This window comes from Mauremys reevesii, linkage group 4, assembly GCF_016161935.1.
Source record: "Mauremys reevesii isolate NIE-2019 linkage group 4, ASM1616193v1, whole genome shotgun sequence".
Classification (NCBI taxonomy): domain Eukaryota; kingdom Metazoa; phylum Chordata; order Testudines; family Geoemydidae; genus Mauremys; species Mauremys reevesii.
The window spans coordinates 89,154,693-89,181,452 of record NC_052626.1 but is presented as its reverse complement, the minus strand read 5'-3'; the positions used below and the strand labels follow the sequence as shown (position 1 = coordinate 89,181,452).

Below are 26,760 nucleotides of genomic sequence, written 5' to 3'. Positions count from 1 at the left end.
AGTAGCTGGTAAGTGTGGACAAGTTCTTCTATTCAAGAAGGTTCACAGATCTTTTACAGTTCTATTTAACCTGCAATGGGTGGCCAGGATGGAGCAGCTATATACATCAAAGCAGCAATGATCTATCTGACATGCATGCAGTATCCTTACACATCTAAATTGTGATGTGTGGTTAAAAGGCATGCATAAAAAGCAAGTATATGAAAAGCATTAAAGATGAAGTGCAAAGATTAACTCAAAGATGAGCCAAGCACAGAAATGTGTTGATGTCACTATGAAATCAGAAGTAGGGAAGCATTCATCAAATAAATAAGTTTTAAGTAACCAATTACAAAATTATGTTTAGCCTTTCTGCATTTACACTGGCTCTTGTGGTTCACTACTAACACCCTAAAATGTTTCCTTCTGGTACAATCACAGATATCAGAAGAGTCAGTCGATTTCACAGCTAACAAGTCCAGAGAATAAAATACACTATCACAGGTGAGCACCAAGCATACTCTCATGGACAGCATACATAGAACAAGGGAGGAGGTCTGTGCCAACACAGAAGAAATAGTTCCATACCCGTTTTCACTGGTAATAGACTGAGAATATGAATCCACTACTGCTGGAGAAGTGGACAAAATGCAATAGTCCAGTTCACACCTAAGAAACCAACATTCGAACACTAGTGATTTTGCAGATGACTTCAAAATCTCAGAGATTATGGAAAATGTGACCGAGAAAATTCCATCAAAACTGGATATCTTAAATACTTCCAATGACGCTGCAGGCCTAGACATGGCATAGAAGCAGCACTGCTAGCTGATCTCACAGCAACAGACAGAGATCGAACACCCATGCTATGACTGTCCCTCTTCTTCTATAAATGTTTGCACTCCAGTGTGTGCATCCCATCAACTTCAATTGGGTTTTATAGAGGCAAGAAAGAGCAACACTTGACCTCATGTGTTCTGTCCACTGGTGAGGTCGTTAAGCTGATAAGATTTTCCTATGCATCAGTCATGCTCCTTTATGCAAAATATATTTAATCTAAAAATCTCCTTTATCAGACTTCTTACATTTTTAATCTGCTGAAGTCTTTATAGGTAAGTAAAATACTGAGTTTGGTATTGTAAGATAAGGTCTGTTCTTTCTTGATGAGGAAAGAACTTGGGATGACAATATTTTAATATATTTTATATTTAAATATATTTAATATTTTCTTTTAAAAAGCAACTCAAAAACTAAATGTACAACTTCATGAGCACTACTGTGCTTTTAATTATTTTAATATATTTATTTACTGACAAAACCTAATGAAGTTGGCTTACTGAGAGAAAGAGAGATTCCTAAATTAATTAGGAAAGCCTTTAACAAAACAAAAAAGCCCACTGTGCTCAGAACATGTTTCCAAATGTGCCTCATGGACTATTTGTTAAATTAACCTAACAATTAAAGCCTCTGACTGGAATCATTCTAAAACCGGTACCTTAATTGTTTCAGTTTCATGCCTCAGTGGGTGTTAAATTTTATCTGTTGGATTTTCTAAATGCCAGCTCTATCAGGTTCTGAGCATTTACTCTTACCCACTCAATAGACCTAGGTCACCAAGACAGAAATTTTGCATAACAGTTGCTGAAATGAAATCTTAATTCTCTAATTATTCTCTCCTAACAGGCAGACAAGAGACTCAAAAAAATAGTTCAAAAATGGTATTTCAGCTCCCATCTCATGTGTTTTTCTCGTCCACTTGGAAGAACAAGCCAAGAGAACTTTTCTACAACATTTGTTAAAATCATCGACTGTAACATTCCAATACTTTGCTTACCTAACTCCATATATTTTATCAAAATGCAGAAAAGGGAAAAAAGTATGTACTATCAAAGTTAAGCAAAACTAACAAGCTGTATTTGTGTTGCACAAACATTTTTTTAAAACACATGATATCATTGGTGCATGGAAAGATTCCAGAATACTTTCCCTGACTAAAGTAAATGAGAATCCCACTACCAGAGGATGTTCCAAATAGGTGTACTGAGATGCAAAAATCCCATTAACAGGTAAGAAAACTCATTTCCTCATCTCAGTACACCAATTTAAAGGTAATAATTGGAGATATACCAATCTCCTAGAACTGGAAGGGACCTTGAAAGGTCATTGAGACCAGCCCCCTGCCTTCACTAGCAGGACCAATTTTTGCCCCAGATTCCTAAGTGGCCCCCTCAAGGATTGAACTCACAACCCTGGGTTTAGCAGGCCAATGCTCAAACCACTGAGCTATCCCTCCCCCCCAAATCTAATTTAGATTAGATTAGATTAGATAAAATAAGATACATTCTTTCTAGCAATACCCTGACCTAAAGAAATCTTAAGTGCTAAAAAATTAAATGAGGTGGGGGGAGAAAAACAAGATTCTGCACAGGCACCAGTGCCTTTATCTCTTTACTCAAGGCTACATTAGCAGAAAAATGTGTTTCCAAGCTACAGTTGCTTGAGACTGTACACAAGTTTCAGACAGCTATCCTCCTGAACTTAACAACTAAATGTCATTATTGTATATAACATGAAGAGACAGTACCTGATCTATGAGCTTACAATCTAAGTTTCATGACTTTTCAGCTGAAGCCCTCCCTCTCCATACAGTAGGACGCTTTAGCTCTAAAGGAAGATATTCCTTAGTCCCACCAGAAATGGGAGGCCCTCAACAAAGATTTCTTCTATGCAATGTCTAAGATTGTTTAGAAAGCTTGATGTTTCAGCTTAAAACCTTTTCAGAGAGCAAAAAAACACTGTGAAAAATGGGCACGTTCAGGAGATCTCTCTAGATCAGGGGTCGGCAACCTTTCAGAAGTGGTGTGCCAAGTCTTCATTTATACACTCTAATTTAAGGTGGCGCATGCCAGTCATACATTGTAACCTTTTTAGAAGCTCTCTTTCTATAAGTCTGTAATATATAACTAAACTATTGTTGTATGTAAAGTAAATAAAGTTTCAACATATTTAAAAAGCTCCATTTAAAATTAAATTAAAATGCAGAGCCCCCTGGACCAATGGCCAGGACCCAGGCAATGTGAGTGCCATTGAAAATCAGCTTGCATGCTGCCTTCGGCACATGTGCCATAGGTTGCCTACCTCTGCTCTAGATAATATTTCAATGCCCTAATTTTATTATGCATTTCTTTTATAGGCATTCCTATAATGTCCATCAGCATAGTAATAAAGCACCTTGATAAATTAATGCATTACGACTCAACATCCACGTGAGGGGAGTGTTATCCATATTTTACAGATAGGAAACTGAAGCATAGATAGGTGAGTTGATTTGCCAAAGGTCACTCAGAAAGCCTGTTTTCACAAGATCTCAAACTGAGTGATCAACATGATGGCAGGCATGCATTACGTGAGTTCCAAGTAATTCTTTTAAAAACAAATGTATATGTATTAACTTACATTATAAAAACTTAATGGGGACTTTGAGGGGAACCTCGGGATTGAAGTGAGACAGTAGAAAGGATTGCTGGAATAAGAGAGGGGAAGGGATGAAAGGACGAGCAAAGCTAAAATCCCAGTGAGCAAGGAGAATCAGGTAGGACAACTAAAGAGTTGCATTTGGTAGGTTATGAAGGGGTAAAGACCAACAGCGATACAGTAAACAACAAAAATCCACAACCAGAGTCCAAGTCTCAGAGCTGAGTAAATAATGATGTCAGGAGACAACAGAAGCACTAGACAGTTGCTGTAATTTCCTATTCAAAGGATCATTGACCAACGCCCTAAGTGGGTCTCTCTGGGTCCACTGGAGTGATAAAAGAAGAGGAAGTCTCTTATCACACATCTTGCTAGTCCAGAGCAACTTCCAAAAGGTTCTTTCTTGTGAACCCTAATGATTTTCAGTGAGAGACCACCAGTGCTGCTTTCATCCAGCTCTAGGCAGAATGGATTGAATTAAATCAAAGTGATTTAAATCACCAATTCCTGATTTAACTTGGTAAATAGGAAACCTTGAGTTAAATCAACTATTTTAATTTTGTTCTGCATTTACACTTTTTAGTTATTTTCCTCAAGAAATATTTATTCTCACTGGTTGGTAACCATTAAAACATGCTGATTTGCAACTAGCTATAGCGGGGTCGGCAACCTTTCAGAAGTGGTGTGCCGAGTCTTCATTTATTCAGTCTAATTTAAGGTTTCGCGTGCCAGTAATACATTTTAGCATTTTTAGAAGGTCTCTTTCTATTAGTCTATAATATATAACTAAACTATTGTTGTATGTAAAGTAAACAAGGTTTTCAAAATGTTTAAGAAGCATCATTTAAAATTAAATTAAAATGCTGATCTTATGCTGCCAGCCTGCTCAGCTCACTGCCAGCCTGGGGTTCTGTTCACCTAGGCCGGCAGCGGGCTGAGCAGGGCCTGCGGCCGGGATCCCAGAACTGGGGGGGGGGGTGCAGGGCAGAAGGCTGGGGTGTGTGTGGGGGGGCAGTTCAGGGATCAAGGCAGAGGGCTGGGGGGGTGCAGGGCAGAAGGCTGGGTGTAGGGGGCTCAGGGCAGAGGATGGGACTGTGGGTGTGCAGGGCAGAAGGTTGGGTGTGTGTTGGGGGTTTCAGAGCAGAAGGCTGTGGGGGGGTTCAAGGATCAGGGCAGAAGGCTGGGGGCATGGGGGGTGCAGGGCAGAAGGCTGAATGTGTGTGGGGGAGTCAGGGCAGAGGGCTGGGTGCGTGGAGGGGTTCAGGGCAGAGAGATGGGGCTGTGGGCGTGCAGGGCAGAAGGCTGGGTGTGTGTTGGGGTGGAGGGGTTCAGGGCAGAGGGCTGGGGCATGTGGGGAGGGTCAGGGAAGAGGGCTCGTAGGGGTGCTCCCAGCCCCCTGCCCTGAGCGGCTCATGGCAGGGGGCTGGAAGGGATATGCCCTGTTCCACCCCCTTCCCCAAGGCTCCGTCCCTACCTCTCTCTGTGTCCGCTACAGAGCTGCGTGCAGGCTGCCGCTCTTCCCCCTCCCCCGCGCAAGGGCCATCAGCTGATTGGCGCAGGGAAGGAGAGGGGGAGGGGCAGGAAAGCACCACGGTGGGGGAAGAAGCGGGGGAGGGGGCAAGCTTGGCTGCCGCAGGACCAAGCTTCTGCCTCCTGCCCCTGCAGGGGAGAGCAGTGGGCGGGGGGGGGGGGGCTGAGTGGGGCTGGGGGCCGGGACCACGGCAGGCAGCTGCGTGCCACTCAAAATTGGCTTGCGTGCCGTGTTTGGCATGCATGCCGTAGGTTGCCGACTCCTGAGCTATAGGCTTTGCACTAAATTTAGTTCTTTTCTTTAATATTCAGGAACATAAACTATGTTTATACACATTTATTTAAGCAATTTTAAAGCTTAACATATATTTATTCAGATTCTTAATTTTTATTTTTCTATTAAGTTTTTATGGATGTTTTTCTGATTTACTAGATTAAATTTTTACTTATGATTTGTGTCAAGCTGCATTGGATGGAAATTAGAAGACATCAGTGCACAAAAAAAGATTTTGAAATTGTTTTTCATTAATGAACTAAAGTTGCCTTAAATGTGCCGGATACATAAGAAAAGTAAACATGTTTATCAAAACATATTTTCCATTTAATGCTGATTTATTAAACAAAGGCGGAATCTGTAGTTAGTTAACTGAATTCATTGTTTCTGGATACCATGTCCTTCAAGGTTTTAGAACAACTCTCTCTTATCCTCTCACAACTTGTTTTTATTCATAAATTGGAAGAGGAAAACAAACTTTACTTCTCTTTCAAACTCCCAAACGTTTTCTTAACTTTGAATGAACTAGTTATTGAACTGAACTAGTTGAATAAACGAAAATGAAGAAAACATTGTCTCTGTACCTGCAGAAGAGGCTACAGCTGGGAAAAACTGGTTTACCACTTGAACCGACTCTGGTTCCGGATGCTTAGCCAGTGCCTGCCACCAGCTCAGTGGTTTGACTCTCTTTAAAACTTTGGCAATAAACATGTCCTACTTGGACATTATTTGTTTTTAATTAATTTTACATTATTTTAATACAGTGTTTCCCAAACTTGGGACGCCACTTGTGTAGGGAAAGCCCCTGGCAGGCCGGGCCAGTTTGTTTACCTGCCTGGGGCTTTCCCCAGCACACCCCTCAGTCCGCAGGTCTGGCCGATTGCGACTCCCACTGGCTGCGGTTCGCCACTCCAGGCCAATGGGGGGCGGCGGGAAACAGTGGCCAGCACACCCCTCAGCCAGCACTGCTTCCAGCAGCTCCCATTGGTCTGGAGCAGCGAACCGCGGCTAGTGGGAGTCGCGATCGGCCGGACCTACGGACACGGCAGGTACACAAACCAGCCCGGCCTGCCAGGGGCTTTCCCTACACAAGCGGCGTCCCAAGTTTGGGAAACACTGTTTTAATAGATTATAGTAAGTGTAAGGCTTGATATAGGTTGTCATAATTTCAAATTTAATCTTAAATAAGTCTTAAAAACAAAAAACGTGTTTAATTTAAATTATGATATCTGATTAATTTTTTTAAATCTACTTTTATCCACCCTACCTCTAGTAGATGGTCCAATTTAGCAAGACTTCTAGATCTAAAGGAGGTCGCTCAAAAGGAAAAATAGTAAACATGGAAAGAACTAACAAGGAATCACCAAATCCCACAATTCCTCCTTATGGCTCCATGTGGAGAGGCTTCTACCTCACTACTCCAATTTCAGCCTGTGCTATATGTCAACAGGATAGGGTGAGAAGCAGCTTCAAGCTCTTCTACTATAATATCCACATCAGAGGTCTGCACAATATGAAACCTGGATTCTAGAAAAGTGGCCCACAGCTAACTGAAGTGTTCTTTTTCCTACCTCTCCCACAGACATTCTTTTATATGCAGCAGAGAATGACAACAGTCCCTGGTTTACTGTCCTTCCAAGACCTTGAGGTTTTTGCTACAAAACAAGATGCTGTAGGCAGCTGCTTCTGTGATGCTCCTTGAGGAGACAGAGGAAGAAACAAGGAAGATGATAAAAAGGAGAGCAGAAGTTGGCTGACATCAGAAAGTGTGGTCACTAATTGGGCCTTTGGCTGTCATTCGGATAAACAGGCGCTGCCTACTTGATTAAAATAGTGTACTGGTGGTGCAGAGCGGTACACCGAAAAGGAAAAGTATCTACCTATTCAAGGATTTCTTTTTAATGTGTTTGTATAAGAAGTCTATCCTGAAGATAAGCACAGGACAAAATTACTGTTTTATTTTTAATGAACTGTGCACAATGACGTTACGGAGGTGGAGGAGAGTGGGGGAGGGGAAGTGAAAGAGAGCACACTGAATATATTCATCATGGCTAACAGGACTGTCTTGAATATGAAACAATTAAATCTAAAAAAGATTTCCCTCAAAGGAGTCTGAAAGGCTGTAAACTCACAAGCACGGTAAAAAATATAATTACTAAAGATGTGACATAGCAAGGGATAAATTAAAAACAAATGGCATACAATTCATTAATAGGGTAGAAAGCACAAAGACAACTGTAGATCTGTTCAACAGAAACAAGACCTTAAAACAAAATATTTAATACCAAAGAACAATTAAAGTAAGTTTGCAAAAAACAAAATGCTGCAATGGGATGTCAATCAGTAACACTGAATTGACAACTGTGCTTTAATTAAATTTGAGACTGTTACCAATTAGTTAGTCTACAGCACTACAGGCTTCATGCTGCCTATGACTCAGTGCACTGACTCATCCAGTAAAACTTTTCTTACAGAAGAAATATCCAAGCACCCATAAGGATGCAAGATCAAAAGGAAAGCAGGTTCACTGACCTTCTTAGCAAGAGCCTTGTGTTAAATTGAGATGACCAGAAGAATATAAAATGACCTTCTAATAAAGTTTAGTAGGAAGAGGCAATTTGAAAAGTATGGATTTATTTTCATTTATTAAAAAAAAAAAGAAGAGTAAATAATATTAAAAGGATTTAGTTTTAAATAAATGTCTGAAAAATCCCGACTGCAAGTAATATGTTAGTTTATACAAATTGAAGCTAAAAGTGGATAGTCTTTAAAACTTGCCTTATTATAGAGGCACAAGTAGGAATGTCTAAGGTTGTCTGACCCTTTCCCTTACTAGATCCTGCTTTCAGTTGCTTATAAATTTTGCCAAATTGTAACCACTTTGGTGTAAATTTTCTTTGCCACCTGTCTGCCTCCAGCTGACTTTTTCCTCCTGCCCCCCAAAAAACAAACAAAAAAACCAGTCCAGATTATTTTTTAGAAGGTGGTTAGGGAATACATTTGTCCCATGTTAAAAAATAATGGGCAACTGTAAAATTCTTTTAATGTAGTTTTTTGTACGTATAAATAAGATCTGCAGTTAGCCAGCTGCAATATTTGTAGTCTTCAAGGTATTTTCTACAGGAAGAACAGGGAAGGTACAGGAGATTTCTGAAAATACAAAGGATACAATTGGAAAGCTTTTCAGTACCACCACTGTAAAGGATACACATTCTATAACTGAAAGAACAAGGAGTACCTGTAGCACCATAGAGCCCACGAAAGCTTATGCCCAAGTAAATCTGTTAGTCTCTAGGGTGCTACAAGTACTCCTCGTTCTTTTTGCTGATATGGACTAACATGGCTACCACTCTGAAACCATTCTATAACTGAGTTACCTTTCACCTCACAATTTAAATACAACAGATGGGAGAATATTTAGATAAAACAACTAATCCTCCTAAGTGCATCTTTGTCCATTTTTAGAATCAAACTGAAATTAAGATTTCCCCTGATATTCTGAAGTGTTTGGATATTTTTATTAACTTCTGCTCTCTGAACATAACCAGAGCCAGAAGTGATGAAATACCATGAGGACAACTGTATGCTGTTATTCCTGGCGAGGACTAGAAGCACATTAGGAAGTCTATACTTGTGAGATTCCCATGCAATCTTTGTAGACTCAAGAGGTTTAAATAGTTTGGATAAGCTTCAAATGAGCAGTTGCACTTCAAGATGTTTATCCCAAGTGAACCTGAACGCTGAAGTTTTTGAGTTCATTCATCATTATTAAATACATACATAAAGTTAGTTTTTAGCCATTTCAAAAAAGCGTTTACAGTTAAGAATTCAATTCTGAAACAAGTGCAAAAAATGTGCATAAAAAACTAGTTTCACATAGTCTACAGCGAGGGATTTATTTCTGTCGGCTGATCTGAAATCTTCTGTGCCATGATTATTGTAACGTGCTACTCTGTAGGCTGATCAATTCATCATGAAATTAGGTGGACCCTTCAAGTTGTTTTGTTTATTCTTATTTGTTACTGCTTGGGTCAGATTAAAAAGATTTGAAGGCTGTAAATGAGTATCTCCATCCTGGCAAGCACACAATTTTCCATCCAATTCAGTAGGGCTACATGCGTGCTTTCAAAGTCAGGTTTTTTTTCCGATACTTTTTTTTTTGGTTTAATTGATGACATGCTTCTTTTTGATGGAGTGCATGACACAAACGAAAGATGAAATGTCAGGTTCAGTCTACTGTGTGACACAAGAGTTTTCCATACAGTCCCAAATTGTAGTAGTAGTAGTAGTAGTAGTAGTACCTGTTTGATCATACAACAGATCCTAAAGCATACAGTTACAAGCTAAACTTAAAAAGGGAATTTGGGTACTTCAGTCTTTCTGAAAAAATCTGGGGTGTTTTAAAGTAAACAGGGTGGATAAAAATCAACCAACAAGAATGTACTTTTCTGTAGAAAACCATGATTAAATCGAGTCTTCCTGACTAGTGATTTAAATCAAATCCATCCTGAAAGTAAATAAATCTAAGACTGAAGAAAACAATCAAAGTTTCTGAAGATTTTTCAGCAGTATGCAATCTCTAGAGAGACCAGAAAACCCTTGCAAACAATCACCCATCCCCAAACTCGAGGATGTTGAGAAATATTTTTTCTTTATCATCCTAAAATACTGCATGGTATTTCCTCTTATGTCCCGTCTACCAAATGAAACCTATTATTAATTAATAAGCGTTCTGGAAAGTTGTCTGTTATTCCCCAATAAATTTTCAGAAGTATAAACAGAGCAACTCACAAACCAGCTTATTAATAAAAGAGTAGGGGGGAAAGTCACTAAAATGATCAGCCAGTCAGCACTTGAAAAGCAGTACAGATAAACAATTTGCTTATTTTACAATGTCTGCAACACATCTAATATTACTGTCACCATTTCAGCTTCCCTCCATCAGAGAAGAGAATTTAGGTGATTGTTTTAGAACTTTTCATAGCTTCTCAAATTGTTATAATGAACCATCTTGTGGCTACCATCTTGGATTCTCTATGTGATAGGAAGAAAACCTGTTGTGATTTAAAAAATATTAAACAGCTTTTTCTTTTATATGTAATATAATGTCATAAATCTAGTGAAGTGCTATTTGTGGTATGAATGACAGTTTAGGGCTTCAAAAGTAAATGGCTCATACTCTGTTAGTTTTTCAGCAAGATATTTACATTTCTCCACTGTTCTCACAAAGCACTCTTGGACCAATTTACTTAAATGATGTTGAACAATGTGTCTCTAATGTTCTCCAAAAATGTCCCTAACTGGACCTTTCAAATGCTGACAGGTATGCTAAAATTTCTGCATAAAATATGCTATATGTAATTAACTTTCATCCATGAAAAGAGACATAGCTAAAAATTACTTTCAAAAACTGAATTAACCAAGCATCACAACAGCTGATGCTTCACTCCCTCTTCCTTCCCCTCCTCCCTCCCCATAGATACATCAATCTAAATTCAGTTTTTGATATCTCAATCATTTTAAACTCCTTACCAATACCTCACTTATTCAAGGTTGCTTGGTCACATATGTCCGCTGATGTTTGCCCTCCCCAGATGGGGTTTTGTCTCTTATTATGAGCTCAAACCCGGTAGAGATGTCCTTATTCACTACTGCTAGTGCTATATAAATCCAATCTCTAGAGTTCTTGATAAAACAGTTCCATTACACAAACAAAATAACACCATTTTAGGGGTTCATTTCAGATCTTATAGCAATAAAGCTTGCTGGTTAGAGAACAGAACAGCTTTGAAAGGTCTCTCAGATAACTCGTCATACATCAGAAGAGCCCATATTCATAGTGTTAACTATCATAAACCTACTGGGGTGACTACCAGTAGACAAAGATCCGGTATCGATTTGCAGGTGTATCTACTATTCCACACCACTAGTATTCATTCACTAAATGACTACACAAATGTATACAGCACTAAAACATGAAAATGAACACTGGATAACTGTATTACACCTCTACCCTGATATAACGCTGTCCTCAGGAGCCAAAAAATCTTACTGCATTATAGGTGAAACCACGTTTTATCGAACTTGCTTTGATCTGCCAGAGTGCGTGGCCCCCCGAGCGCTGCTTTACTGCGTTATATCTGAATTCATGTTATATTGGGGTAGAGGTGTACTTGCAACAAAATATACAATGTTCTCACAAACGTTCCCCCTACACTATTCCCTTTATTCACACACACAAACTGTACAGAAGTAGGTAGCTTATTTTCATACTTTTAGATCATATCTAAATGTAAAGACATTTTAAACATTGCAACTTCTCTGTCTTTTTCAACAAGAGCCTAGGACCAATCAAGGCTCTCAGGCCTAGCAACAAAAGACCTCTCAACATCCATAACGCAAATAATAAAAGACACACTTGTTTCCTAGGCTATAGGTTTATTCAAAACAAAACAACACACAACCATGGACTGTAAAAGGTGTTGGAACACATTAAGTGAAAGGTGCCATAAGAATAGCCTTCATTTTACTGGGAGCATAATGAATTTTTTTTTTTTAGTAGAACAATCGATCTTTATAGCAAGTACAACTCTCATCAGTTAAGAGATGACACAATTTCAAAACACTACAGCTGAAAAATTTACTCATACACATATGAACACACACGTTGTCATTCCTTTGCAAAATGTGCAGAAGAATTATCCTAACACAGAAGCATAACGAGCAATCAAAAACTATACATCTAACAAAGATATGTTCTAAAAATTTACAAGTATAATTTTGTATCATTAAGACTTAATCAATAGTAATATTTAATCTTATTAAATATGTTGATAAACTTTCCTCCTCCTTCATGAAGAATTCAGATTGATATTTTTATAGATTTTTAAATTTCACAATGCATTGTCAGGTACTCCCTAGTTAAAAACAAATGTGTTTTGGTTTTTTTTTTAATATTTGCTTCATAACATGTATATTTGTTGTAATACACAAAGAGGGAAATGTGTTGTTATAAAACCTCCAAGAATCTACAATATTTTGTAATTTGCCTCACTAATGTTATGTCATATGGGACAGCTATATAAGGGCACAATCCTGCTAAGAGTTGCCATCCTATGGTTAATTATTTCTGTGATGGCTTCCACAAAAGTCAAGTGTGTACTTTCTTTAAAGATGTACTTATCTCTGTATTTCCATGTTTCAACCAGTGCCAGAAGTTGAAACACTGACATTTTGTGATCAAAGATATTTTACATGACAAAACAAAAAATACAGGAAAATTTCAGGTGAAAAAAGTCTGTGATCACAAGATTTCTAGCTCATCTTCAGGAGCAGAGAGGCACTGCTAAATTTTGGATAAAACTTCAAACATTTTGGAATACATATCCAAACTAAAGCAAACTTTTTGAAGGTTTGGCCCTTGCCATCCAAAGCCACTCTGTTGTCAAAAAAACTTAAGGCATGCAAACTGAACTGCAGCCCATAAATTAGATGCTTGGCATAGCCATGCACAATTCCCACTTCAGTCAACAGAGTTGTTCCCACTTACACCAGGGCTGAATTTAACAAAGACAAAGGTTACTGAGGTAAGAGAAGGTGCTGTGTCTTAGACAACATCAGCTAAAAATAAAAAAGGAAATATATACTGCCTTTTCCATATTATTCTTAACAATATCTTATCACACAGTACACCTCTACCCTGATATAACGTGACCCGATATAACACTAATTCAGATATAACGTGATAAAGCAGTGCTCCAGGGGAGTGGCAGTTGTGCACTCCAGCGGATCAAAGCAAGTTCGACATAACACGGTTTCACATTTTTTGGCTCCCGAGGACAGCGTTATATCGGGGTAGAGGTGTACAAGCAAAGCACACCAGGAAACTGGGAAGGACACAGGGGGGCATTTGAAATTACTTTGCGGTCAATACAGAGTTCTGCATAATTACTAAAGTTGCTTTCATTAAAAAAATAATTAAAAAAAGAGAGAGAGAGAGAGAGAACATTGTGATCCAAAGACCCCGTGGTGCCAACTGGCTGGGGGCATAAGGGTGTATGGGCTCAGGCCTTTACAGGGATCCGGGGGTCATATATCTGCATAATAGTTCACCAAAGTGTGACATTTAAGGTTTCTATCAAGAGCCAGTAGTCCTTTGTCATAAGCATTCTGAAAATGTAGGTACAGATAATATTTAAGGAGTTATTTTTTAGCATAGATACATATGTTCCTAAGGTCCTGGAATTAAGGCAGGTCATCAGGTGACATACCTCAGAAATGTTCTTTTCAAGCAGTAGGTAACAGATACCTATCTCCCTGTTTGGTCGTGTGTGTACTGTGTGCCTTACAATATATGCTTATTTGCTCACTGGGACAACTGCCAATTAAGAAATTGTGAAATCTACCACAGGGAAAATCTACAAAAAGGAACAAATATCAGGAGGTGATCCTGTTTAATGAATAAAGACAAAAGATTGTTTTGGTATATTTTAAAGTGAAAAGGACACACTGACGGTGTGCTTGTCTCATGAGAAGAGGATCATAGCCAGCCTGGCTGTAAAGCGCTGCAAGGATTTTGGGTGAGCATTATTCTACAAGAAATAAGAGTATATTACTAATTAAGTCTAGGCTCTAGAATGCGTGTTATGATTTTATTTTATACATAATCATTTGTTTCCAATACATATACTTGCTGCTATTTGAACTTCTATGCTTTGTCAAATGAACACAGATATATTTATAGTGAAATTAAGTGTAAGCGCTGTGCGTTAAGAAGAGTAGTGATATGAGGTGGAACTGGTAATCTGGGGCATACTGCTTCTTTGGAAGCAACAAATCCGTAAATACAGTGAAACCCCGCTATAACGTGATGCTTGGGGTCTGAAAAATTCCATCATGATAAACGCGGGGTCGTGGTATAGCGGGGTTTCAAGCTGGTCAGTTTAAGTCAGTGATCCCCAATGTGGTGCATTGATGTGCGCCGCCTAGTGCCTAGCAGAGGAGAGAAGCCGCGGCCCCATGCCTGCCAGGGACAGAGAACTTCGAGGCTGTGGGCACCGGTGCTCTCTGTCCCCGGCAGGCGCGGGGCCGCGGCTTGTCTCCAGCTTCAAGAGGAGCCGCAGCCCCGCGCCTGCTCGGGACAGAGAACTCCAGGGCTGCGGGTGCTGGTGCTCTCTGTCCCTGGCAGGCGCAGGGCCGTGGCTTCTCTCCGGCTTCAAGAGGAGCCACGGCCCCGCGCCTGCCAGGGACAGAGAACTCCGAGGCTGAGGGCACCGATGCTCTCTGTCCCCAGCAGGTGCGGGGCCGCGGCTTCTCTCCAAGGTGGAGAAAAGCTGCAGCCCCGTGCCCGCCGGGGACAGAGAACTCTGAGGCTGCGGGAGCCAGTGCTCTCTGTCCCCGGCTTCTCTCCGGCTTCAAGAGGAGCTGCAGGCCCGCGCCTACCGGGGACAGAGAACTCCGAGGCTGCGGGCACTGGTGCTCTCTGTCCCTGGCAGGTGCAGGACCGCGGCTTCTCTCCAGCTTGGAGAGAAGCTGCGGCCCCACGCCTGCCAGGGACAGAGAACTCCAGGGCTGCAGGTGCCGGAGCTCTGTCCATATCTTCCTACTGTCACAATTAACATAGATGCATTCAAGTTGGCAGGGTCTGATGATGTGTACCCTAGGGTACTTCAGGAACTAGCTGAAGCAATCCCAGAACCATTTGCCATTATCTTCAAAAACTCTGAAGGATGAATGGGTGAGGTCCCAGAGGACTGGAGAAGGGAAAACACAGTACCTATCGTTAAAAAGGGAAATGAAGAGGACCCAGGGAATTATAGAACTGTCAGCCTAAGTTCAATCCTTGGAATGATACTGGAACAAATAACCAGTTTGTTAGCAACTGGAGAATAATAGCCAACATAGACTTTTCAAGAACAAATCATGCCAAGCCAACCAAAATTCCTTCTTTGATTACTGGCCTAACAGATGAGGAAAAGCTGTAGACATGATATACCTTAATTTTAGTAAGACTTTTGACACATTCCCAACATGACAAAACTACGGAAAAGTTGTCTAGATGAAATTATTATGCAGTAGGCGCAAAGCTGGTTGAATGACTATATTCAAAAAGTAGTTCTCAATGGTTCGCTGTCAAATTGGAGGGACATATCTAATGGGGACCTACAGGGTCTGTCCTGGGTCCAGTACTATTCAATATTTTCTTTAATGACTTGGGTAATGGAGTGGAGAGTCTAAAATGTGCAGATGACACCAAGATGGGAGGGATTGCTAGCACTTTGGAGGACAGGATTGGAATTCAAAGTGACCTTGACAAATTGGAGAACTGGTCTGAAATTAACAAGATGAAACTCAATAATGACAAGTGCAAAGTATTATCCTTAGGAAGATTAAAAATCAAATGCACAAATATAAAATGGGGAATAAGTGGCTAAATAGTAGTACTGCTGAAAAGGATCTAGGGGTTACAGTGGATTAAAATTTAATGAGTCAACAATGTGATGCAGTTGCTAAAAAGCCTAATATTCTGGGGTTTATTAACAGGGGAGTTGTATGTAAGACATGGGAGGTAATTGTCCTGCTCTACTCAGCACTGCTGAGGCCTCAACCAGAGTACTGTGTCCAGTTCTGGGTGCCACATTTGGAGAGAGTCTAGTGGAGAGTAACAAAAATGATAAAAGGTTTAGAAAGCCTGACCTAAGGAAAGGTTAAAAAAAAATGGACACATAGCCCTGAGAAAAGAGGACTAAGGAGGTACCTAATAGCAGTCTTTAAATAAATTAGGGCTGTTATAAAGAGGATGACCTCTATTGTTCTCCATGTCCATTGAAGTTAGGACAAGAAATAATTGGCCTAATTTTCAGCAGGGGAGACTTAGGTTAAACGTTAAGCAAAATGTTCTAACTATAACGATACTTAAGCACTGGAGTAGTTTCCAAGGGAGGTTGTGGAATCCCTGTCACTGGAGTTAAGAACAGGTTCCAGGGGTTCTCAAACTTCATTGTACTGTGACCCCTCTCTGACAACAAAAATTACTACATGACCCCAGGAGGGGGGACCGAAGACTGAGCCCGCCCAAGCCCCACTGCCCTGGATGGTGGGCGGGGGGAGAGAAGGAAAGGGAGAAAAGCTGAAGCCTAAGCTCTTCAAGCCCCGTGATGTGGGGTTTGGACTTTGGCTTCAGCCCTGGGCCTCAGCAAGTCTAAGCCAGCCCTGGAAACTCTATTAAAACAGGGTCATGACCCACTTTGGGGTCCCAACCCACCGTTCGAAAACCACTAGCAACAAATACCTGTCAGGGATGATCTAGTATACTTGGTCCTGCCTCAGTGCATGGAGTTGTACTATATGACCTCTTAGGGTCCCTTCCAGCCCTACATTTCTATGATTCTGTTCTCTGTGTGTGTTAAAATAATTAACATTAAAATTAAACTAGCAGCAGACACTAAAACTACGTATCAGTTGTACACAAGAAAGAACTCCTGTCACAGTCACAGATTCTGTGAGATTACTATTTTTAGGGTTTTTTCAATTGCATAGAAAGAATCACAAATTGCAAAGAGCCAAAAATTGATATCAGGAACACAAATGAATGGCAAATATTTTCGAATATGTTAACAAAAAATAGAACACTTGAACAGATGGCATTTTAAGGTCATTAGAGATGCGCGCACACCCTATTTTATATACATACACAATGTAAAAAACTGCATAGTTGTTCTAATTTAGAATTCCCTTTGTATAATAAAATGTAAAAAATTTATACTTCAATTGAAAATAAACACAAAAGAAGGAATTATCTTTACAATAATTTGTTATTTTTTTTATTGACAGAAGTACAACCAAAAAGTTGATTTTCTAGTAGTGGTCCCTGCAGTTATTCAACAAGATAGTTCAGCTATCCTTTTAAAACTCCTCCCATAAATAGGTAAGGTAAGGTAATGATTGGAGATATACCAATCTCCTAGAACTAGAAGGGACCTTGAAAGGTCATCAAGTCCAGCCCCCTGCCTTCACTAGCAGGACCAGTTTTTTGCCCCAGATCCCTAAGTGGCCCCCTCAAGAATTGAACTCACAACCCTGGGTTTAGCAGGCCAATGCTCAAACCACTGAGCTATCCCTCCCCCCCAGGTACTATTGCCTATTCACAGTACTTTGCAAGTGAAGGGCCAGATCCTGCAAATCTTACTCAAACAAGCTGTCCTTGAAGTCACTGGTCCTACTCAAAAAATAAAAACTATTGTGTAAGAGTTAGGGCTTCAGATCAGGCCCTAAAGAAACACACATGCCACGTTAAGTTCACATTAACCATTACTATCCCTTACTACAAGGGGAAAAAAGAACACATTTACTTATATTTGTTAGTGTCCAAGATGACCCCGTACAAGCACAAGCCAACCACAACCACTCTTGAAAGAGCTATTTCTTTTGAAATGGGCAATCTAGTCCCTTTTTTTTTTTTTTTGAAGCACATTAACTTTTTTTCTGTATTTAAGCATCAAGATTAAGGTGTTTCACTTTGTATTTTCCTACTTCTGTAAGCCTAAACGTCTTCTTTAGCTTGGCTTCATAGACTGCTAGACTTTGCCTAGATTAGAAAGGGTTTGTTGGTAATAGCTACACCCACAGAGGTATAGAACTCCCTCTAGTGGAGACACAAAACTTATATTCTTTTGCCAGTACAGCTGATACCAGTTCCCCAAACAAAATAAGCTATACCAGCAAAAAAGACTAGAGCTTTTGCTCAAATAGCTATGTCGGCCAGAAGTGGTTTAACATTAAAAAAAAGTTACACCCCCAACCAGCACAGCTACGCTGACAAAATGTTTAAGTGTAGACCAGGGCTTAGAATAAAAGAAAAAGCCATAATATACTAGAATAGTACAATTCAATTTACTAAAATAACAAAAAAATTCTGCCAAGTGAATTAGGCTGATAAAGAAGAACTTATTAATATCTTTAGAAAGAAGAGAAATAAGTTTGATGTCTTTTGTTAGTCTACTAATTTCTAAAGGTATCTATCACTGTGGTATCTGTTGGCAATGACATTAATTTGAAAATTATATCTTTAATCCATCAGAAACACTCTTCTCCCACAGATTTTGAAGCTTCCAACTAACAAAACAATTGATTCTCAGTGGTTTATTCCAGTTGCAAGTTGCCAGAACCAGAACAGTGACTTAGCTGTTGATGAAATTCCAGTTAAATTATAAGCTTAGCAAGCAAAATCAGAATGTTGCAAACTAAAGCTCAGTCTAACCACTGTTCTAGTAAACTGCACAACCGACAACCACTGAAAAGGTCTGCCTGCTTCTGGCCCCTTCAAGTCAAAACAAACTGATTAGCTTTCGTGATTCTATAAAGAGAAACTACCACAGAAAAAACAAAGGGAGAGGTAGTCTCTGAAACTGCTCAGTCCCATCCCATTTAGTATTCAAGCATAAGGACTAAGATGCAGATATTCAATAGGTGGCCCACCAAGGCTTCCTGTGTGATCCACTAGCTCACCTTAAAATAAGGTTTATAAGTCTATAAACTGTGATATGCTGCCTATCATTTAATGCTTATGACTTCCTTAGCAAATAACTTACTGGCAGAGCTTAATTTGTAATGAAAGAGGTGCTGGGGCTATTGTCACCCTTACTTCTGCGCTGCTGCTGGTGGCGGCGCTGTCTTCAGAGTTAGGTGGCCGGAAAGCAGCAGCTGCTGGTTGGGAGCCCAAAGGTGCTGGGGCTATGAACTATCAAGGCTAGAGGTGCTAGGACTCAGCCCTGGTACAAATTAAGAACTGCTTACTGGATCTTAAGTTCTTGTGATAGCATCGGCCGTGATTGAGCTAGGACACTGCCCATTTTTCATGAATGGAAATGAAGCCAAAAATGAATCTGAGTGGATTAAACATCAAAAAGTCAACAGCAAAAAACAAGCTTTTAATCCAAACTGGACAACGGATTTTCTTATTATTATGCCACCTCATTTACATGCAAAACCTCTGTATTTAATATGCCAAACCACTTTGTCCGTAAGGTCATCAACACGAAGCGCCACTTTGAATCAAAGCATAGAAAACTTCAAAGTGACCTATCCTTCTGGCAGTGTTACAAGACGTGACAAAATTGAAAAATCTAAAGTCTTCATATCACGCTTAAATGTCATTCTCACAACATCAGCGACCATACAGGAAAAAGCAACAGCTGCTTCTCTTTGGATAATGTTGGTAGAAGCTAAAATGAAAAAGCTTTTTCTGGATGCTGAGCTTGTGAAGGAGTGGATTTTGGAAATGCTGGACGAACTTTTTGCCAGAAATAAAAACAAAGATGACAATGTGAACCATGTGAAGCAAGTTCCCTTGTCTGATTCCAGGGCAGTGAGAAGATTGGAGGTAATTTACGATGACTCTTTGTCAGCACTGCTTTCCAACTTAAAAAACCCCACCACCAAATACATGTCTCTTGCAGTGGACGAATCAAGTGATTTAAGGGACATTGCCCAGCTATGACTATTTGTTAGATTTTAAGATAGTGAAATTTTCAAGGAAGAATTTTTGTACTTAATATCATTAGAAATCTACCCAAACAGGAGACAGCATTTTTTAAAAGGTAAATGGCTTTTTTGAAAAAAAAAAATGTTTAGGTCTGCAGAAAGTAAACTTGCTTGTTACAGACCAAGGTCCCTCCATGACAGGTAAAGAGAAGGGCTTTGCTTCATGTTTGGCAGCGATACACTCTTCATTAAATACACTTCACTGCATCATTCACGAGATTGTCCTGTGCAGTAAGTTGTCTGGGTACTTGAAAAAAAACAATAGGAATTGTGATGCGATTAGCAAATTACATATGCTCAACTTCTAGCTTGCAACATCATCTTTTTAAAATGTCTTTTACGAGGATTTGCTTTTACTTGTTCATGATCCATTTGTTGTCTCTGCCGACAGACATTGCCTGTCTGAAGCAAAGAACATTCTTGATTCATTTGATGAAGGTGCCTTTCAATTTGAAATTGTAAGGCTCGAGAACTCAAATATCTTGAAGGCAAAATTCAGAGAAGTGGGACTTTGTGATTTTTGGACTCAATATGCTGGCCAGTTTCAGAATAGACAGAATCTAGCCATCTATCTTTTACAATGTTCGGATCAACATACATCTGTGATACTGGGCTTTCTACCATGAACATTTAAAAAAAACAATACCGCGATCGCTTGACAGACGAGTATCTTCACTAGTGCATTCACCTTGCCCTGAACTCCTACAAACCACGCTTCACAAAGCTTGCCAGAGATAGTCAATGTCACCTCTCCTATTAGAGATTGCCACAAACACAGGTAATAATGTTGATTTATAAACTTTGTTAAAAGATAGAAAAACTAATACTTATGTTGAAATAAAGGTCTTTATTTCCTGGCGGCTGAAGGTTTTTTTTCTGCTCAGCCTTCTGCACAAATGGCCCGCCTCTTGTCATAATTCTCCAATTGGCCTGCATGTAGGTTTAATTGAGTATGCCTGGACTAGGACCTTGAGGTATACCTGAAATTGGATGGACAAGATAGAGAGCTGAACATTGGCATAATGGTTTCTCATTGGGTTACACTACCTGACAGATGGGCAATATTCTAGGTCAAACCAACATATATAGGCCAGCCTGAAATTACTTAGCTTTTAATTATTCTTCTTTGAAGAATTCTCACTCCTAAATCTTAGACTTCATGCAAAACTGGCAGAGCTCCATTAACTCTTAATGTATTCTGACCCTTGAGGGTGGCAAGATACATTGTGAATCAGATGCTCTACTGGTTGTCATGTGCCACTTCCTACAGAGTATAAAATCTGCCCTCCAAATGCTAGTCAGTTTCTTCAACTGAACAAACTGCCAAAAAAAGAAAGGTCAATTCAAGGTAGCCAAAAAAAGGTACGAAAAAATGTACCTCGGAGAAAAAGTAAAACAAAAGAAAGAGCCCAAACAAGTGTGAAGGTAAAAAAGGCGTAAAAAAAAAAAAAAGAGTAGTTTCAATAGCGAGCTAGGTGGAGAAGATAAAGAAACAAAAGTGAACAGCATCTACCTTCCTTTGTATAGTTCTATTAGACCTCACTTCCTATGTATTAAATTCAGCCAATAAATTTTACTCAGTTAATTAATAGATTTATTAAAGCTGTTAAATCTAATTCCATTCAGTTTATATTTCCACAGTATGATTCAAGCAGGTCATTATTAAAATGTCCAAAATGAAACTAATTTTGTTAAAATTCCAATCTTAAATTAGCCACCAGATTTTGTATAATTATATTTGAGGAAATCAACTCTTTCTTTCCTTAATTGTAACAAAAATGTGTATTATTAAAATTTAGTGGAAATTTTACTAAGGATGAATTTAAAATAAAACAAATTGTTATTTAATATTTAGGGACAGCCAACCAAAAGGATAATATAAATTCAATATAAATCATGGACGTTCTTGATTTCTAGGTATACAATTGGCCGCTGTTTTCTAGATAATACTGCTTTACAAACTAGGAACCTTAGCCAATCAATCATGGGTACTTAAAGTCCAGCAACTAAATCGACATTTAGACCTTTAAACAAATGGCCTTTTTCTGAGATGCTGAACGCCCACAAATGCCATTAAAGTCAACTGAAGAAGCAGGTGCTTAGAAACTCTGAAATTCAGGTTATGTACTTAGATTAGGCTATCTAATTTTAGGCACATAAGTTTGGATGTTTTGAACTTTTGATTCAAAAAGAGAATCAGATAATTTATAAATATAAAATACCTCTTATCTGAGTTTATTCCCTTGCACCACTTCTGGTTGGTATTGGTAGAGTTCTATGGAAACCCCATTAGCTCTCTATTTACTCTCCCTTTGTGGAATTTGCCCATTCTTGGAGGTATTCAATCTCCTTTGCAAGTTATTCCACTCTTACAGCATAGAAGTCCAGATGGATACCAAAAAAGCATCTTGGATATGATAATGGAAATATCTCTGTCAACTTCAATGGATTACTGCACAAAACTAATTATGACAAGGTGCTTTTTTATAACTATCAACTGTTTTTCTTTGAACTTGTTGTTCCAAAACAGAAATATTGTAAATTCTGAGCAGTGAGGATTAAAATGTATATTATCTTATTTTAAGAGATGGAAGTATACATTAGGAATGGAATTATGTACTCCTGACTCAGGCAAAATTACCATTGAAATGGATTCTCAAGTATTAGTCACTCCATCGTAAAAAATAGAAATCCTGTAAATGTTAGAAGAGTTACTCACTACCCAACAGAGTTGGAAAGCACAAGTCCTTCATGAGGCGGCTTTGCTTCCATATAATAATTATGCTTCTGTAGGAATTGCCTTGAGTATTCCTCAGGTTCACACAATTCTTAAATAACTGCTTTATTAACTTTGGGACAGATTGTACTGTATTTTAAACCCCAATACAAAACTAAGAATATGCAACAGTGCCAATCTTTACACTGAAACTACATTATTAGCAAAATGGATGGACTTTGTACAAACCACTACAAATTAGTCACCAAATATAGTTTAGCAGCACTATAAAGATAACTAAATGTATCTATGTTTAGATTAGCAGATGCCTGAGAGAAAATGGACCCAGAGTCCATACTTTTATTAAAAAGGAGTTAAGAAAGCTGCACAAGGACATATGGGCTGGAACATGAAAGCCTTTTTTTCCCCGATTTGTAAGATGCTAATACTAATTCTAAGCTCCTTAATAACTTTTAAGTAAAATGCCATTTACATTCCAATAGTCGTAAAAATTAAGAGATGAACAAGGAGCAAATATGGTATCTTGTGGGGGGGGAAAGAGATGTAATTGTCATTTAATAAAGTACCCATACATGGGGCTTTAAGTTCATTCTTTTTGGGGAGAGGGGAGGGTTGGGCAGGGTAGAAAGGATGGTTCATTGGTTAGAGCACTAGCCTAGGACTCAAGAGACCCAGATTCAATTCCTTGCTTCACCAGATTTCCTGTCTGATCTTGGATACTTAAGTCTCTCTGTGCCCCAGTTTCTCCATCTGTAAAACGGGGAACCGTACTATCCTACCTCACAGGGGCACTGCAAGTATAAATACATTAAGATTGTGAGGTTATCAGATGCTATGATGTAAGTATCATAAGAATCTAAGACGGAAAGAAAAGATGTACAAATATGGGGGAGGTAACCCCCAGTTACCAGCAGCACAGGACCAGTTCTGTAAGGACATGCACATTGGGGTTCATCCCTTCACAGATGCTATAAGATGATGATAATGATCCTGTTAGTTTTATCACTAGCACCATCATATGAAAAAAGCCTCTTTATGCATGAGCAGTGGTGAGATAGGTGTAACTCTAAACAATGTGGAATTCTCTGAAATAGAAGTGAGTGTGGAAAGTGTGGCTATCGCTTGCACTCCTGCTATGAACTGAGAACCCTGATACTATTTTGTACTTTGTGGGAAAGGGGAATGACTGAATTACTGTTTGCAAACTAGAACTCAAATATTTAATAAGCAACATTAGCCAAAAGGCTTACTAAATAAGGTACACAGTTCTAGAAGGGGAGGAAATGAGTAGCTACATATATTATCATCCTTTCTGGGACCACAGTTTCACTCAAGTTAAAATTTGAAGGGCTTAGATTACTTTCTGGTGAATTTTATTAGTTTTACCCAAGAGGTGCAAAGACTAATGTTATCACAACAGAGAGAGAGAGAGTATAGACAGCACTATTACAAGCTGAGTCACCCAAAAGCATTTTATCTTGCTTTATTATAACACAGTGCCTTAAATAGGCTCCTGAAGCACTATCATTTGTTATGTGATAGAGTGATAGCAACAAGCTAACTTAGTATTACAGTGAAATGAAATCCGGTGCATCTGCAGTGTGGCTCTCAGTAGACAGACCAAGTTCCCTTGTTATTCTCCAGCAGTAACAGCTGCAGGCTCCCTTCCTCTTCTACAGTAGAGAAACATGAAGGGAAGTTGGTGAGAGCTGCCATGTTGTTGTTGTCAAAGAGAGGAGCCAGGCCTGCCTGCTGAGAGCCATGCTGCAGGTGAGAATTAGAGGTCCCTGCTGGCATGTCACATGGCCAGAAACTGTAACTGGAAGACTCTTCCCTGTGGAGCTGCAGCCATCAGCCTGCTCTTCCTCCTTATACCCTTCCAAGCTTCCTTCTTCAATAGCAAGCAGGTTCTTGGAGTCCCATACAAAAGAAAACATGGAGGTGGACCAATCTCTACACCCCTGGAAGAAGAGTCTTGCCCCTGTCACAAACCCAGAATCTGAGTATTTTGTAACTCCCTGGAGTTGTCCGCCATGCCTCAAACCTAAAAGAGGAAGCACAGGATGTAAATTTCACAGTGGTCTCAAATCAAAATAGATATATTTAAAATGGCTCTCACTAGCGTTCAATATACCCATAGTTCTATATTTGAGGGACTTCTGACTCTAGACCGATAACAGCTTCCATTTTGACACTCTATTTTCAAATGCTCATAACTTTCCAAAACAATTCTTCTTCTGGGCTAAAAATATCTTCAGTTGGTCTTAGAAAAATGTTTAAGAGTGTGTTTTTTTTTAATCTGATGAGACTGCATTCAGTCAATTTTCAGTAGCATATGCATTTTCCCCCCATTCTACAAAATCATTGTCACCCTTTTCCCCACATATCTGTGAGCTGAAACCTCATTGGTACACCTCGGGCAGTCTCTCTAGAAGTCCCAGCTTTCTCCTAACTGGGCCCCTTCAATTCACCTACAATTAACCAGTCCATAAAGTCTAACCTAAATTCAGTTTATCAGTAGAGCTCTGTGCGGCTCCCGGGAATATAAATCTATATCTGCAAAGCTGCAGGGCTCTACCAAGAACTGCAGCAGCAGCAGCATGTCAAGCTGCCACTCCCAGGAGCCAGTGCCCTGTGCCAGCAGCTCCTCTGGTGTGATTGTACTGCCTCCAGCCCCGCCCACTGGGGCGGGCACCAGGCTCACTGGAAGCTGTCCCTGGTCCCACTAATGTGGGCAAGTGGCTAGCACACTCCCGGGCAGGAGTTCCTTCCACACAGCGGGCTGTGTCTCACGTTCAGGAGCGTGTAAGCTGCTTCATGTTCTCCCTGGCCTGGCCTTGGCTGGCGAAGGCTACTTCTCTTGACAGAAAATCAGCATCCTGATGCAAACTTCCTGCCTAGCGTTATATCTGGAAGGCACATGGTTGTAATGATAGGTACCATCTCATGATTCTTGGGTTTCTCTCTTTCATTATAATCAGCCAGCACAAAGGGGTTTGACTGTAACTAATGTGAATTAATTCCCTAGGAGGTAGTACTGTAGGTTCTCAATCCCCTACCTGGCAGCCAAGCAGTCCTTCTCTATCATCGAGCACACTCTCTTGAGAGGAAAGAGTTTCTAGCTGATGTACACTGTCTGGTGGTTCTTCTCTATTACCCTTAGGGAAAGGACTGCCCCCAGTCCTACCTTTGATGCATCTGTTTGCAATACAAATTCCTTCTCCAAGTTTGGACAATGCAACACTATGTGACGGCAGAATATGCCCTTGAGCTCTTGAAAACCCCTTTCAAGATGGATGTTCATAAACCCCATCTTGGGGTAGTATCCTTAGGTCAGTTAGAGGGGCTGCTATGGTGCCAAATGCGGTATTAACTAGCAATAGTAGCCTGTAGGATCAGTCGTTAGCGGAGGGGCTCTTCGTCCTCCGGGGCAGCTGGGTACCAGGCCACCTCACCACACAGGGGTGACACCACTGGCTCAGGACTCAGGCCCTCCAGCAAGGGCTGAGCAAGCGGTTCAGTTTATAAAGCCCAGGCCCTGGATCAGGGCGGGGCAACAAACGCTGGTGCAGGGCTCAGGCCCTCAGGTAGGGGCTGAGCAAGCAGTTCAGTCTACAAAGCCCTGGGTCAGGGCGTCGGAGCGAGGGGGAGACTGCCACCCGTGAGTGGGGTGGCAGGGGGGACGCAGGCCCGCCCACTCCTCTGTGTCCCAGCCCGGGGCCCTAACAGCGGCAGGCAGGCTGCTGCTGTGTCAGTGGGGATCCTGGCCACAACACACTGACATTGGCTCTGGGTCTGCTGCAGTCAGACTAGGGTCGGCTGCCCCGGGCCACTTCCAAACTCCCCCTCGGGGCCTACCTGTATCCTAGGGTTGTCCTCCACTGGGTCCAGGTGCATGGGTTCGTCACGGCCGGGGCTGGGTGGCAGGTCCAGCAACTCCTCCGGAATGGCGGTCCAGGGTGGCTCCGTCGACTCTTCTGGGTACAAGGTGCGGGGGAGCTCCGGCAGCTCCTCGGGGTAGCGAGCCCAGGGAAGCTCCGGCAGCTCCTCGGGGTAGCGAGCACGGGGAAGGGTAGGAGCCTCCTGGCGCCGAGCTCTCGGGGGGACATCCGCTCACTCCAGTCGCTGACTTCTCACTGAGCTCTGAAGGCCCGCCTTTATACTTCCGGGTCGGCGCTTGACCCTTTGCGGGGCGGGCTCAGAGCCCTTTAGCTCCACCCAGTCC

The 26,760-nt window shown here is 40.6% G+C and overlaps 1 protein-coding gene and 1 long non-coding RNA gene across 6 annotated transcripts in view; one reads left to right on the top strand and one right to left on the bottom strand.

Moving 5' to 3' along the window:
• METTL15 (methyltransferase like 15) overlaps positions 1-26,760 on the bottom strand; it is a 199,051-nt gene that overhangs the window by 155,008 nt on the left and 17,283 nt on the right. The gene's annotated exons all lie outside the window — the stretch shown is intronic.
• Positions 2,005-7,119, top strand: LOC120404470. The gene is made up of 3 exons (XR_005598011.1): positions 2,005-2,045; positions 6,531-6,713; positions 6,840-7,119. It is a non-coding gene; the product is annotated as an uncharacterized LOC120404470 (long non-coding RNA).